Source organism: Triticum aestivum, chromosome 4A, assembly GCF_018294505.1.
Source record: "Triticum aestivum cultivar Chinese Spring chromosome 4A, IWGSC CS RefSeq v2.1, whole genome shotgun sequence".
NCBI classification, from domain to species: domain Eukaryota; kingdom Viridiplantae; phylum Streptophyta; class Magnoliopsida; order Poales; family Poaceae; genus Triticum; species Triticum aestivum.
This window is the reverse complement of record NC_057803.1, coordinates 688,020,469-688,037,182: the sequence shown is the minus strand read 5'-3', so window position 1 is coordinate 688,037,182 and position 16,714 is coordinate 688,020,469. Positions and strand designations below refer to the sequence as shown.

The window sequence follows — 16,714 nt, the reverse complement described above, 5'->3', positions numbered from 1 at the left end:
CAAGTGTTTGCTTTTTCATTTCAGCGTTTCTTTCCTTCTGTGTGGCCACTTACTGAATTTGAGGCGTCGCTTGCCGTTCGTGTGTAGCTGTTTATGGCTGGGTTTTCCCTAAACCTAGCATTGCATTTTTTTGGTGGTGCTCTGTATTCGTTTGTGAAGAATTGTCAATAAAATACCCCGTTCATTTGATTTGATTCCAAGAGATCACCTCTTGCCTGCAGTAAAAGACGAGATTTCTTGGCCCGGACAAAAGATATGGGATTCCAGAGAGAAAGAATCTCTTCACAAAATCGAAGTAATTTGCATCCAAATTACCACATGAAATGTCCTTCTCTAACTGCAACGGATTTTTTGTTTTTTACTAAATTGCCACATGACGACCCTTGTTTTTTCTATTTCATTTTTTGTTTGTTACTTTTCGATTTTCATTTCTGAAAATAATACAGGATTTCAAAAACATCCAAATTTCCAAATATTTGTGAATTTTGAAAAAAATATCATGAACTCATAAAATGATCATGAATAAAGAAAAATAATGTTTATGATTTAGAAAAAATGTTCGAGGAATCAAAAAATGTTTGCGCATTAAAAAATGTTCATGATATTCAACAATATTCATGTATTAAAAAATTGGTCATGAATTTGAACATAATTTCATAATTCAAATAAGGTTCATGAATTTAGAAAATTATTCACAAAAAAAATCAAAACTTGTTCCCAAATTATTAAAAAATCGTCGGTTCAAAAAGAGTGTTTGTCAAAACCAAAAACAATGTATGTGAATTTTTAAAAATGTTCCCAAATTTGAAGGAATATTCACCAATTCAAAAAATACGAGTTCAAAAAAGTGTTCATGAATTTGTTAAAAATATTCATAAATTTATAATACGGTCATGAATTTGAAAAAAAATATGCTTTAAAAAACAGATATTTGTGAAGATGGTCGAAAAAATGTAAAGGAAAAAAGTAAGAAAAAAATAAGGAAAGAAAAAAAAAGGAAAAAGAAAAAACAGAAAAGAAACCAAAAAGGAAAAAGGAAAAGGGAAAAAGGAAAAGAATGTAAAAGAATGTAAAAGAAAAACAAAAGAGAAATGAGGGGGAAAACATAGAATAAAAACCCGATTTAGGGAAGGTTTAAGAATCTTCTCAAAACCAACGAGAAATAAACCCTAAATGGACCGGCCCAAACACTTGATTGAGTGCTGGAGGGATGTGCTTCGTTACTCGCGTGCGGCCTACGCGCCAAATAGTTGACACCAACAACGACTACCAGCTACACCACCTGGTTCTTCTACAACTAGGAGGCCGCAATTTCTAATCCTTGTCCCATGGATGCTAATTCCATGTGGGCGTGTTTGGTTGCCAGCATCGAGCCCAACCAGGCCCGCGTGGGAAGGAAGAGGCCTGTTTGGTTGCCTGGTTTCACTGTTGGGCCTGCATCGCATGCTTCTCAAAGCAGCCCAGAGCCTGGCTCGCTGGAAACGCTCGGATCAGCAGTTTCTCGCGAGCCAGGCTGAGTGCGGCATGAGGTCGCACGGGCAGGTGCGACGTGAGGGCGGGGGGGATGGCGGGAGATGGAAATCTGGCGTGCCGTCCCAGTGCCAAATCTAGCCTCACCCCCCTTTCACTTGCTCACCCATAGCCACTACCCCCTTTCTTCCCCACTGCCTCACCATCGGCGGCGCCTGCAATTTCAGATCTGCGCTAGAGGCGGCGGCGACGGAAGAGGCGGTGATGTTTGCGGCGGGTCTGGTGCTTCCCTTGTTGTTGGCCACCGTCTGGTTGACCTTGTCTGTGCCATGGCTCCCCCTACGCCATCTTCGTCTCCGATGCCTGTAAGCAGCACCCCCTCCCCCCTTTGTTAGGTCAGTGGTTAGGCCGTTAGGCTAGGTGTAGGATCGATTTCCCCCTGAACGAACCGTCGATGTCGACTAGGTTATAGACGCACATATGAGGCTGATAATTCAGGCAACAACACTGATTAGTGTGATTCAGGCATGGGTCGTGTTCATGCACCAGAGAGCTATTCGTCATGCTGGGAGACCATTGATCCGCTATGGTCCATTGTTTATCCGGAAACAGGAGAGGATCCAAAATCTGAACTACATCTACAACTGCAATGACGTCGAGGCTCTGTGGATGCTTCGAATGAAAATATCACCATTTTCCAGGCTTGTCGAGACCTTCAGGAGCAGGGGGCTGCTACAAGATAACATCAACACCAGCGTGGAAGAGCAAGTGGCCATGTTCTTTCACGTTGTTGGCCATAACTAGAGGTTCAGGGTCATTGACAACACGTTCAAGAGATCAATGGAGACCATCTCTAGGTACTTCAAGTAGGTGCTTTTTGTTGTTGGGGAGCTTAGAGGAGAGATGATGAGGAGACCATCTGGCCGGACTCCACCCAAAATTCGCTTAAACCTAAGATGGTATCCATACTTCAAGGTGAGCATTGACAATAACACTTTTCATGGCTTGATATGCTTGTATTGTTCAAGTTGAGCACTAACACAAGCTTGTGATGCCATTTTCAGGATTGCATTGGGGAAATAGATGGTACTCATGTCACTGCCAGAGTTCCTAGGTCATAGTCTGCAGCATAAAGTGGGAGGAAGCACTACACAAGCCAGAATGTGCTTGTTGCTGTTGATTTTGATCTGAAGTTCACATATGTGTTGGCTGGCTGGGAGGGGTCAGCGCATGATGCTAACATTCTTAATGACAGCATGAGTCGATCTTATGGGATCAACATCCCCGATGGCAAGTTCTATGTTGGGGATGCTGGCTATGCATGTCGGCCGGGTATTCTTCCACCCTTCAGGAAAACCAGGTACCATCTCAATGAGTTCTCTGGTAGGAACTATCCTAGGACTGCACAGGAGTTGTTTAATCTCAAACACCATCCTTAGAGTAACTGTTGAGAGGGCTTTTAGAGCTCTGAAGAATATGTTTAAGATCCTGGATCAGAAGCCATTTCACCCATACTCCACTCAAGTTAAGCTTGTTCTTGCTTGTTGCATTCTGCATAACTGGATCCTCAAGTGGGACTTTTATGAACACGTGCCTGAGGAGGAAGAGGCTGAGCCTGACGATGTTGTTAGCTCCGGCCATGGTGTGGAGGCATTTGAAAATGACGCTTGGAAGAACAAAAGGTTGGAGTGGGCAGAGGCAATGTCGAAAGATTGCAATGCAAACTCTCTGTTTCCCCTTCGTAATGTTTCGGTCTAACCAAGACGAGCGAATCGGTCCCACCGAGTTTGCCTGACCAACTCTCTGTTTGTCTATTACCAAAATCGGTCCCACCGAGTTTGTGTAATCGGTCTCACCGATATTACGTTATGCCCTAACCCTAATGGAATCGGTCCCACCGAGTTGACATGTCGGTCCCACCTAAAATCCTAACGTTCACATTTTGAACTAAATTGGTATGACCAAGTTTTATAATTCGGTCCCACCGAGTTTGGTGATTTGTGTGTAACGGTTAGATTTTGTGTGGAGGCTATATATACCCCTCCACCCACTCTTCATTCGTGAAGAGAGCCATCAGAATATGCCTACACTTCCAACATACATTTTCTGAGAGAGAACCACCTACACTTGTGTTGAGGCCAAGATATTCCATTCCAACCACATAGATCTTGATCTCTAGCCTTCCCCAAGTTGCTTTCCACTCAAATCATCTTTCTATCAAATCCAATCCTATGAGAGAGAGTTGAGTGTTGGGGAGACTATCATTTGAAGCACAAGAGCAAGGAGTTCATCATCAACACACCATCTATTACCTTTTGGAGAGTGGTGTATCCTAGATGGGTTAGGTGTCACTTGGGAGCCTCCGTCAAGATTGTGAAGTTGAACCAAGGAGTTTGTACGGGCAAGGAGATCGCCTACTTCGTGAAGATCTACCCTAGTGAGGCAAGTCCTTCATGGGCGATGGCCATGGTGGGATAGACAAGGTTGCTTCTTCGTGGACCCTTCGTGGGTGGAGCCCTCCGTGGACTCGCGCAACCGTTCCCTTTGTGGGTTGAAGTCTCCATCAACGTGGATGTACGATAGCACCACCTATCGGAACCACGCCAAAAATCTCCGTGTCTACATTGCGTTTGCTCCCTCCAAACTCCTTCCTTTACCTTCATATGCAATTGTTTTACATTCCGCTGCTATACTCTTAGAATTGCATGTGTAGGTTGATTATTTGAATTGTGCTAAATTGCTAAAGTCTGCCAAGACTTAAAATTGGGAAAAGGCTAGATTTCTATTTGGTCAAGTACTCTAATCACCCCCCCCTCTAGACATACTTTCGATCCTACAAGTGGTATCAGAGCTTTGGTCTCCATTTGCCTTGATTTCCATAGCTTTTGGTGATCATAGCCTTGGTTTCACAACCTAGGAGAGTATGGCGTCTAGTGAGGGAAATTACCACCGTAGAGGTCCTTACTTTGATGGTAATAATTTTGCTAGTTGGAAGCATAAGATGAAAATGCATATTCTTGGACATAACCCCACCATTTGGGCTATTGTATGTATTGGCTTGCAAGGTGAATTCTTTGATGGGAGAGAACCGAACCGTGAAGCTACCGCGGAAGAGTTGAAGATGCTGCAATACATTGCTCAAGCTTGTGATATTCTCTTCAACGGATTGTGCCCCGAAGAATTCAACAAAATCAGTCGTCTTGAGAATGCAAAGGAAATTTGCGATACTTTGATTGATATGCACGAAGGTACCGACTCCGTCAAGGAATCCAAATTGGATGTGCTTCAAAGTCAACTTGACAAGTTCAAAATGAAGGATGGTGAAGGTGTCGCTGAAATGTACTCTAGGCTTGCTCTCATCACAAACGAGATTGTCGGCTTAGGAAGTGAAGAGATGACCGATAGATTCATCATCAAGAAGATCCTAAGAGCCTTGGATGGAAAATATGATACCGTGTGCACATTGATCCAAATAATGCCCAATTACAAAGATATCAAGCTAACGGAAGTCATTGGAAGAATTGTTGCTCATGAGATGTCACTCAAGGATAAGGAAGAGCCTCACAACAAGTCAAGTGGTGCTTACAAAACCTCATGTGATGCTCCCACATCATCAAGTGAGAAAAAAATCCTTCAATTAAGAATTGAGCCTAATGGTGAAGAACTTCAACAAGTTTTACAAGAATAGAAGCAAGGAAAGAAGTTCCAAGTCAAGGTCATACAATGACAAGATCTTCTAGTCGTGAGCGCAATTGCTAAAATTGTGGAAGACCCAGACACTATTTCAATGAGTGTACAACTCCCTACAAAAGAAGAGAAGATTCTCTGAAAAGAAGAAGTAGAAGAGAAGAATCACCACCAAGAGAGAGAAGGAGTAGAGATGACCGTTATGAATGAAGAACATCACGGAGAAGCAAGGATTCGGAAAGGAAGGATAAGTCTGTTGGGGAACATAGTAATTTCAAAAAAAAATCCTACGCACACGCAAGATCATGGTGATGCATAGCAACGAGAGGGGAGAGTGTCATCCACGTACCCTCGTAGACCGTTAAGCAGAAGCGTTATAACAATACGGTTGATGTAGTCATACGTCTACACGATCGACCAATCTTCAGTACCGAACGTACGGCACCTCCACGTTCAGCACACGTTCAGCTCGGTGACGTCCCTCAAACTCACGATCCAGTAGAGCTTGAGGGAGAGTTTTGTCATCACGACGGCGTGGTGACGATGTTTATGAAGCTACCGACGCAGGGCTTCGCCTAAGCGCCGCTATGATATAACCGAGGTGGATTATGGTGGAGGGGGGCACCGCACATGGCTAAGAGATTAACAAATCAATTGTTCTGTCTTTGGGGTGCCCCCTGCCCCCGTATATAAATGGGGGAGGAGGAGAGGGTCGGCCAAGGGAGAGGCACGCCCAATGGGGGCAATCCTACTCCAAGTAGGTTTGCCCCCTCCCTTTCCTATTCCAAGAAGGAGAAGGGGGAAGGAGGAGGTGGAGAGAAGGAAGGAGAGGGGGGCCGCCGCCACTTCCCCTTGTCCAATTCGGATTGGGGCAAGGGGGGCTGCGCGCCACCTCCTGGCTGCCCTCTCTCTTCTCCACTAAGGCCCATAAGGCCCAATAGCTTCCCCGGGGGGGTCCGGTAACCCCCAGTACTCCGGTATATGTCCGAAACCTCCCGAAACTCTTCCGGTGTCCGAACATAGTCATCCAATATATCGATTTTTACATCTCGACCATTTCAAGACTCCTCGTCATGTCCGTGATCATATCCGGGACTCCTAACTACCGTCGGTACATCAAAACACAAAAACTCATAATACCGATCGTCAGAGAACTTTAAGCGTGCGGACCCAACGGGTTCGAGAACTATGTAGACATGACCGAGACATGTCTCTGGTCAATAACCAATAGCGGAACCTGGATGCTCATATTGGTTCCTACATATTCTATGAAGATCTTTATCGGTCAAACCGCATAACAACATACGTTGTTCCCTTTGTCATCGGTATGTTACCTGCCCGAGATTCGATCATCGGTATCTCAATACCTAGTTCAATCTCGTTACCGGCAAGTCTCTTTACTCGTTCCGTAATGCAACATCCCGCAACTAACTCATTAGTCACATTGCTTGCAAGTCTTATAGTGATGTGCATTACCGAGAGGGCCCAGAGATACCTCTTCGACAATCAGAGTGACAAATCCTAATCTCGATCTATGCCAACTCAACAAGTACCATTGGAGACACCTGTAGAGCACCTTTATAATCACCCAGTTATGTTGTGACGTTTGGTAGCACACAAGGTGTTCCTCCGATAATCGGGAGTTGCATAATCTCATACTCATAGGAACCTGTATAAGTCATGAAGAAAGCAATAGCAGTAAACTAAACAATCATGTGCTAAGCTAACGGAATGGGTCATGTCAATCACATCATTCTCCTAATGATGTGATCCCGTTATCAAATGACAACCGATGTCTATGGTTAGGAAACATAACCATCTTTGATCAACGAGCTAGTCCAGTAGAGGCATACTAGTGACACTATGTTTGTCTATGTATTCACACATGTATTATGTTTCCGGTTAATATAATTCTAGCATGAATAATAAACATTTATCATGAAATAAGGAAATAAATAATAACTTTATTATTGCCTCTAGGGCATATTTTCTTCAGTCTCCCACTTGCACTAGAGTCAATAATCTAGATTACACAGTAATGATTCTAACACCCATGGAGCCTTGGTGCTGATCATGTTTTGCTCGTGAGAGAGGCTTGGTCAATGGGTCTGCAACATTCAGATCCGTATGTATCTTGCAAATCTCTATGTCTCCCACTTGGACTTGATCGCAGATGGAATTGAAGCATCTCTTGATGTGTTTGGTTCTTTTGTGAAATCTGGATTCCTTTGCCAAGGCAATTGCACCAGTATTGTCACAAAAGATTTTATTGGACCCGATGCACTAGGTATGACACCTAGATCGGATATGAACTCCTTCATCTAGACTCCTTCATTCGCTACTTCCGAAGCAGCTATGTACTCCGCTTCACACGTAGATCCCGCCATGACGCTTTGTTTAGAACTGCTCCAACTGACAGCTCCACCGTTCAATATAAACACGTATCCGGTTTGCGATTTAGAATTGTCCGGATTAGTGTCAAAGCTTGCATCAACGTAACCATTTACTATGAGCTCTTTGTCACCTCCATAAACGAGAAACATATCCTTAGTCCTTTTCAGGTATTTCAGGATGTTCTTGACCGCTGTCTAGTGATCCACTCCTGGATTACTTTGGTACCTCCCTGCTAGACTAATAGCAAGGCACACATCAGGTCTGGTACACATCATTGCATACATGATAGAGCCTATGGCTGAAGCATAGGGAACACTTTTCATTTTCTCTCTATCTTCTGCAGTGTCGGGCATTAATTGAGTCTTACTCAACTTCATACCTTGTAACACAGGAAAGAACCCTTTCTTAGCCTGATCCATTTTGAACTTCTTCAAAACTTTATCAAGGTATGTGCTTTGTGAAAGTCCAGTTAAGCGTCTTGATCTATCTCTATAGATCTTGATGCCCAATATATAAGCAGCTTCCCCGAGGTCTTTCATCGAAAAACTCTTATTCAAGTATCCTTTTATGCTATCCAGAAATTCTATATCATTTCCAATCAACAATATGTCATCCATGTATAATATTAGAAATGCCACAGAGCTCCCACTTACTTTCTTGTAAATACAGGCTTCTCCAAAAGTCTGTATAAAACCACATGCTTTGATCACACTATCAAAACATTTATTCCAACTCTGAAAGGCTTGCACCAGTCCATAAATGGATCGCTGGAGCTTGCACACTTTGTTAGTACCCTTTGGATCGATAAAACCTTCAGGTGGCATCATATACAACTCCTCTTCCAGAAATCCATTCAGGAATGCAATATTTACATCCATTTGCCAACTTTCATAATCATAAAATGCGGCAATTGCTAACATGATTCGGACAGACTTAAGCATCGCTAGAGGTGAAAAGGTCTCATCGTAGTCAACTCCTTGAACTTGTCGAAAACCTTTCGCAACAAGTCGAGTTTTGTAGACAGTAACATTCTCGTCAGCGTCAGTCTTCTTCTTGAAGATCCATTTATTCTTGATGGCTTGCCGATCATCGGACAAGTCAACCAAAGTCCACACTTTGTTCTCATACATGGATCCCATCTCAGATTTCATGGCTTCAAGCCATTTTGCAGAATCTGGGCTCATCATCGTTTCCTCATAGTTCGTAGGCTCATCATGGTCAAGTAACATGACCTCCAGAACAGGATTACCGTACCACTCCGGTGCGTATCTTACTCTGGTTGACCTACGAGGTTCAGTAGTAACTTGATCTGAAGTTTCATGATCATCATCATTAGCTTCCTCACTAATTGGTGTAGGTGTCACAGGAACCGGTTTCTATGATGAACTACTCTCCAATAAGGGAGCAGGTACAGTTACCTCATCAAGTTCTACTTTCCTCCCATTCACTTCTTTCGAGAGAAACTCCTTCTCTAGAAAGGATCCATTCTTAGCAACAAATGTCTTGCCTTCGGATCTGTGATAGAAGGTGTACCCAACAGTCTCCTTTGGGTATCCTATGAAGACACATTTCTCCGATTTGGTTCGAGCTTATCAGGTTGAAGCTTTTCCACATAAGCATCGCAGCCCCAAACTTTAAGAAACAACAACTTTGGTTTCTTGCCAAACCACAGTTCATAAGGTGTCGTCTCGACGGATTTCGATGGTGCCCTATTTAACGTGAATGCAGCCATCTCTAAAGCATAACCCCAAAATGATAGCGGTAAATCAGTAAGAGACATCATAGATCGCACCATATCTAGTAAAGTACGATTACGATGTTCGAACACACCATTACGCTGTGGTGTTCCGGGTGGCGTGAGTTGCGAAACTATTCCACATTGTTTCAAATGTAGACCAAACTCGTAACTCAAATATTCTCCTCCATGATCAGATCGTAGAAACTTTATTTTCTTGTTACGATGATTTTCCACTTCACTCTGAAATTCTTTGAAATTTTCAAATGTTTCATACTTATGTTTCATTAAGTAGATATACCCATATCTGCTTAAATCATCTGTGAAGGTGAGAAAATAACGATACCCGCCGCGAGCCTTAATATTCATCGGACCACATACATCAATATGTATGATTTCCAACAAGTCTGTTGCTCGCTCCATTGTTCCGGAGAACGGCGTTTTTAGTCATCTTGCCCATGAGGCATGGTTCGCAAGTACCAAGTGATTCATAATCAAGTGATTCCAAAAGTCCATCAATATGGAGTTTCTTCATGCGCTTTACACCAATATGACCCAAACGGCAGTGCCACAAGTAAGTTGTGAAAGTGCGTTATATCGACTAGAGGGGGGGGGGGGTGAATAGGCGATTTTTATGAAAGTCTTCAGAACATGGGAGTTTTGAAGACAAACGATAAAATTAAACCTATTACCATGCAGCGGAAGGTAGGCTACACTAGGCAAACCATAGTCAAGTATTCAATGAAGTGAAAGCACAAAGACTAATAGCAGCTAGGTAGTAAGGATCAGGTAGGAAGATATTGTGAAGCCAAACAGAACACGCAGTCACTCAGTGAAGACAAATGATAGAGCAAACATACAATGACTTCACAAGGAGTAACAGTAAGTAAAGTGAAGTGAAGATGAAACCAGTGACTCGTTGAAGACAATGATTTGTTGGACCAGTTCCAGTTGCTGTGACAACTGTACGTCTGGTTGGAGCGGCTAGGTATTTAAACCTTAGGACACATAGTCCCGGACACCCAGTCCTGAACACGCAGCTCAGGACACCCAGTCCTCACCGTATTCTCCTTGAGCTAAGGTCACATAGACCTTGCCGAATCACTCTGGTAAGTCTTCAAGGTAGACTCTCAAACCTTCACAGACTTTGTTCACCGGCAATCCACAATGTCTCTTGGATGCTCAGAACGCGACGCCTAACCGGCTGGAGGATGCATAGTCCTCAAGTGTAATAAGTCTTTAGATCACACAAACAAGAAGACTTAAGTGATGCCCAATTCTCTCTGGCTCTGGTGGTTAGGGCTTTATCCTCGCAGGGAATTCTCTCTCAAAGGCTTCGAGGTGGGTTGCTCTCAAATGACAAAAGCCGTACTTTCAATCTAAGCAGCCAACCGTTTATGGTTGTAGGGGGTGGGCTATTTATAGCCACTTGGCAACCCGACCTGATTTGTCCGAAATGACCCTGGGTCACTAAGGAACTGACACGTGTCCCAACGGTCAGATTTCAAACTCACACGGCAACTTTACTTGGGCTACAAGCAAAGCTGACTTGTCTGACTCTGGACAAGATTCGCTCTCATAGTCTTCACTCGAAGACATAGGTTTTTGGTTTAGGCATCACTTCAGTCATTCTGACTGGTTCTCTTGGACCCCACTTAACAGTACGGTGGTTCCTATGACTCAACACAAAAGAAAAAGAACTACGAAAGATCTAAGTCTTCGAGCTCCATAGGCTTCATATAGTGTCTTCTCTTGTCATAGTCTTCAATGTGAATATCTTCATATACCACCTTTGACTTCAATGTCTTCATACATTTTTAGGGGTCATCTCTGGTAGTAAAACCGAATCAATGAGGGACTTCTACCTGTGTTATCCTGCAATTCTCACAAACACATTAGTCCCTCAACTAGGTTTGTCGTCAATACTCCAAAACCAACTAGGGGTGGCACTAGATGCACTTACAATCTCCCCCTTTTTGGTGATTGATGACAAACTAGTTGAAGTTTTCAATGGGGAATATAATCTGTGAAATTGTAAAGATAAGGAATTGTCTTCATAAGTTGCAAGGGCTCCCCCTGAAGATGTGCATATGAGTTAATTTGCTTTTGGAATGCAAATGCACATGGCAGGTTGTACTTGTGGAGATCCACTTCAACTTATGATGACAATCCACTATGCATGTGAAAGTATATGAAGATAATGACATGCATAATGGAAAATGGACGTCTGCAGAATGAGCTAAGTGCGGAATTTATCGTTGCACATGCGGAATTTATCTTCGCAAAACAAGGTGGCAAATAAGTAGCAGACGGCCATCTAGTTTAAGTGTTACAACTCATAAGAACCAAATGTAGCAAAAAACGAGAGTTGTAAGCACGAAGCAAAATATAAAGCACCCGCCCATATGAACCCGCTTGAAGACTATCAATCTCATATGCTTCTCCCCCTTTTGTCAGTAATGACCAAAAAGGTTTGAAGACATAGAGCCTCTACTCGTTCCCATGAGGAGTAGGTGAAGTAGCAGGGTTGGTGGTGGTGTTTGGCGGTGCAGAAGAGCTTGGAGGTGCTGAAGGAGGTGGCGGTGAAGTAGCATCGTCTTCTTCCTCAATAATTCTGGCAGTGACTGTGGCAGCAGAGGAAGAGAACTCAGAGTCTTCAAGGGATGGAGTTCCTAGCAGCACAGCCCTTCGAGGAGGTGTGGAGTCAAACTTGAATCTCTCAGTGAAGCCATCCTCTTGAAGATCAGCTTCAGAAAGCATCATCGTTAGCCCTTTCCATGTGCGGTGACAAGTTTCATGGGCAACGAAAGCATTCTTGGTGGCAAGATTTCGAGTGTGATTAACATCCACCAAGAGGCTTTTCATCTGACACTTCAGCCAGTCATGATGCCTATCTTGTTTCTGATGTAGGGCCACAAGAAGCTCTCGGTCGTTGAGAACACGAGTGCGCTTCTTGGGTCTTGAAGTAGTGGCACTGTCAGTGGCTTTAGTTGAAGCAGGGTGTGGTGCACGTGTAGTGCCAGCCAAAGGATACACCCAAGAAACTGCTTCAACGCCTTCAACGTTCTGAGTAAAACTCTGATGGTCTGCATTCTGAAGACTTAGAGGTTGCTTGGCAGGCTCAGAATATATGGCTTCAGTAGACATATCCATGTCAGGCAAGAAGATCCGATGGTTGATCATCTTGATCAGCCGCTTGACCCAAGGGGCGTAGAACTTCAAACCAAATAGATCAATGCCTGATGCAGCAAGTTGGCGTATGAAAAAGTCCTATGCATTGAAGCATTTGCCATGAAGTATATAGAAGACCAAAGTCTTCATTGCACCCTGAAGCTTGGCATTTGGAGAGTGCCCTTTGATAGGCCAGAGAGTTCGCCTGATGATGTGATAGATGGTTCTGGGCAGGTACTCAAGGTCTTCAACGAAGAACTCTGTGGGATACGCAGCATCTTGGGGAAATGGCTTCATCATGCTGAGCATTTGACTCATATTAGGTTCTGGCCGCTGAAAGATGCTCTCAATAGCTTCAGCATGCAGCTGACAGCCTTGCTCGAAGAGATTGCCAGGAGTGGGCAAGCCAGTGAGCTCAATGATGTCAAATGCATTGGCTTCGTGATGAACGTTGCCAGTCATCCACTCCAGGACCCAAGTCTTCGGATCTCTGCTATACCCTTTGATGTGAAGTGTGGCATAGAATTGTAGCAGCAGCTCTTCATTCCAATGCTCTGCATCAGTAACAAATTGCAGCAGACCCACTTGCTTGAAGCAATCCAACGCTTCTTCTAGACAGGGCAGACCGGCTATAGCTTCAATGTCAAGGCGCTTGTGTGGGAAGATGCGACCTTGGTTGTAAAGAATGCAAGAGTAATAGCTTCGCTGAGGATAGCTCCAGAACCGATCAGATGATATCCTTTCCCTTGAGTAGGGGTTCCTGGAGCTATTGAAGAACGTGTTGTCTGCCCTGAAGCCATTGATGTTGAAGGAGCCAGGTGCTGATGCAGGACCTGGAAACCTTGGCAGTCTTGGGATTGGCTTCTGGACCTGAGGCCTGTGCTCAACATGATAGTTGAATTGGGGACCGGCAGCAGACTCAGGAACAGAAGTGGCGGGATCAGTGGCTTCGCTGTCTTCTGAAGCTTTTGCTGGGGAGGGCTCCACATTAGCTTCGTTGTTGGTTGTGGCAGCCTCAAGATTTTCATCCTCCACTTGACTAGCTGGAGGGTCGGTCACAGGCACGTTCTCCTGGAGAACTGCTTCTTGGTGGAGCAGGGGAGTGGGATCTTGTGGTACTTCTTCTTCTGCGGCTGATGCAGCCGGAATGTCTTCAGCAGAGACTTGAGGCCTTGGACCTTTGCGAAGCCTGCGGAACGCAGACGACGCCTGTGGAGTTGGAGTGGGCTGGGCCTCATAGTCTTCTTCCTCTTGTGGGCGATCTGCCCATGAAGCATCATGTGCAATTGGCGTCAGTGGACGACCAATGCTGATGAGTTCGATGTTTTCTAACTGAGGAAGGACTGCATCATCTTCTACATTGTCATGATGACCAATGTCTTCAGCAGCGATGGGATCAGCTGCTGGAATGTCTTCAGCTTCAGGAGCCTCTGTGGAAGCAGGCTCATGAACCGTCAGTTGACGTTCCGCGTCAGGATGAACCATAGAAATGGGTTCAACTATCAAGGGCTCTGTGGGAGCAGCCCGAGCTTTCTTGGTTTTTTGCTTTTTCTTGGTGGGGGCAGTAGGAGAGTCTTCAGAGTGTTTCCTCTTCCTAGTTTCAGCCTCAGCAGTTCTTGTCTTCTTGAGCTCTGAAGCTGTTGACCGGCTCTTTGGCTTCGAGCCAGTCTTTCTTGTTGGAAAGACAATCGGAACTGCTTCTTGCCTTGGTGCATCAGATTCAGCCGTAGCAGGCTTCTTCTTCTTCTTTGCGGCCATCCTGGGGTCGATGCCAGGACGCCCAAGTGCTTTGCGCTTCTCAGCCTCATTATAGGCTTGCACACATCTGTCAGCCAGAGTCTTCATGCGCTCACGCGAACCCTGAGCTTCTGCACGCTTCTTCACAAAGGCTTCCTTGAGCTCGTGCATCATTGTCTTGAAGTTCTTCACTTCTTGCATGCTGAGCTTGGCCATATGCTTCTTGAACTGAGCCTTTTCATAGTCAATCTTCTGCTTTAGTTCAACAATGCGCTGGGCAATAGCAAGTTCTGAAGCAATGGCGCCTTGGAAGGCGACACTGAGGCCAATGGGTAGCTGCAGATCTTCAAAGCTGATGTTTGGCGTGTCAAACCACTCGTCAATGAAGTTGTGGATGATGGTGACATCAAAGAGAGGCAGATCATTGAAGATTTCTGCTTCTTCTTTGCTCTTGATGAGTTGCTCAAGAGCGTCATCTGCAAGATCTTCATCACTTGACAGATCAATGTCGTCGTTGCGCAGAATGGCAGCAGCTGTTAGCTCTTTGCCAGTGTGAGACAGAGGCATCTTGGCCTTCTGGGGCTTGGAGACGCGTGATAAGTCTTCAGACTGCACACTGTCTTCAGGAGGTGCAGTTGCCAATGGCTTCGCCCTTGAGATTTTTGGTGAAGGGGCCGGCTTTGAAGCTTTTGGCTTCTTCAACTGCTTTGGCTTCGGCACTGCAGGCGCGTCATCAGACTCAGTGTCAGCTGCAGGCTCATTCACTGCAGTCCCTTGAACCAAGATGTAGGTGATGAGGCCTTCAAGGTTGGCGAAAGGACCGATGACATTGGGTTCTGCATGTCGTGTGCCATCTGCCCTTGGAGATGAGGGACCAGGGTTGAAGTCTAACCCAAAAGTCTTCTTGTTCTGCTTCGCTGAGTTTTGAGCAAACTGGAAGTTGCGCTTGAACAGATTGTCGTCACGACACCATAGCAGTGACGACGAGTGTGCATCAGCAGGCTGTGGTCCACGGACCATGCATGGATAGAAGCCTTGAGCAATGGCTTCATCTCTGGACCTGGGTAGAAGATTCTTGAATAGGATGTCTCCCCACGGTCTCTTGATGGCGTTTTTCTCAGCATACTCCTGGGTCACAAATCTGTATTTGAACCATTGTTCTGCCCAATATCTTCGAATCCATTGGATTCGGGTCTTGCGCTGACTGTAATCCTCTTCAGGATCTGTCTTGTACATTTCTGAGAGTTCATCTGGCAGATCTCTGGAGGTCTCACCACGACGCTTTCTGCCACCCTTCCTTGCTGCTTTCTCTGAAGCCATAAACTTTAACTTGAAAGGCTTCAAGACGTTCAAAGGCTTCAAAGGTTTTCGTTTGCTGGACCAACAGGAACTGGCTTCGGGAGAATTTATGTGATGCTGTAAGAATTCTGCAAATGAATGCAGACTATGAGAACCAAAGGATTCTCCCACGGACATGTACCTGTGACAGCATTAAGGTGCGAGGGAAGGGGAAGAGGTCATATGCATTCTCAGAAGATTTTGAAGATAAATCAGTTTAGAAGACATTGACCTCATCGTGCGAAGACATTCACTCATAGATAAGAAGTTGGTTCCAGATTTGTACGAATCCACAGATCAGTACAAGTGAGGAATCTAACTACTTTGTGAAGCACAAGTGAATATACTAGGCATGTTATGAGATGCAGTATGAGAGAGATCTAGCTTGTGTGAACAGAAACTGCTTGTGGTAGAAAGTGACAGATCAATAGGATCAACGGTGCTGTAAAAAGGGAGTTTTATTTACCACACTGAGAACTGCTAGACGGAGTGGGAGATGAGGCCGAGCAGTTCACTCTTCCGTGCCCTAACTTGGCGACGGAGGACACCTACGGCGACGGCGGAGAGGACGATGTCCGCGGTCGGCGTGAAGACGGCGTCGGAGAGGTTGCGGCAGCGAAGCGCTTCGTCGCCGGCGTCGTCGAGAGCTAGCGGTGGCGCTAGGGTTCGTGCGAGGGTGGAAGAAGAGATAATGACCGCTGTGAGTGTGTATTTATAGGCACAGGGGCGGCACTGTGCTATTACACAGGTGCCCCTGGCGATTCGCATCTGAGGAACACGTGGCCATTATGCGGAATTTTGGGGTTTGTTCCACGTCCCACGCACGCCTGGATTGTCGGGTGGTCGTTCCTACTTCTCCGGATTTCATGTGGAGGAATGAGCATTGAAAACGGACTTAATGGTTGTCTCTGTATCTTCTGCTGACAAGGACGCAGAGAAGACATTCGACAGTTTCAATAGAATGCATATGACTTGGAGAGATAGAGTTTGAGATAGAAAGCATAGAGAGGTTGGGGTCCGATCACATTCACTTAGTTCAAAAGATTCAACACGAAGACATAGCTATAAGTGAATGCTGTAGAGGACAGAACACTAGCATATATATATATATATATATATAATCAACATAGTGAAGATAATCATGAAAATATGTTGAGTTCGAAGCCAAACCAAATGTGAAGA

The 16,714-nt window shown here is 44.9% G+C and overlaps 1 pseudogene; it reads left to right on the top strand.

Moving 5' to 3' along the window:
* Positions 1–1,829: 1,829 nt before the first annotated feature.
* The window catches only part of LOC123084278 (uncharacterized), a 50,329-nt pseudogene continuing 35,444 nt past the window's right edge, over positions 1,830–16,714 (top strand).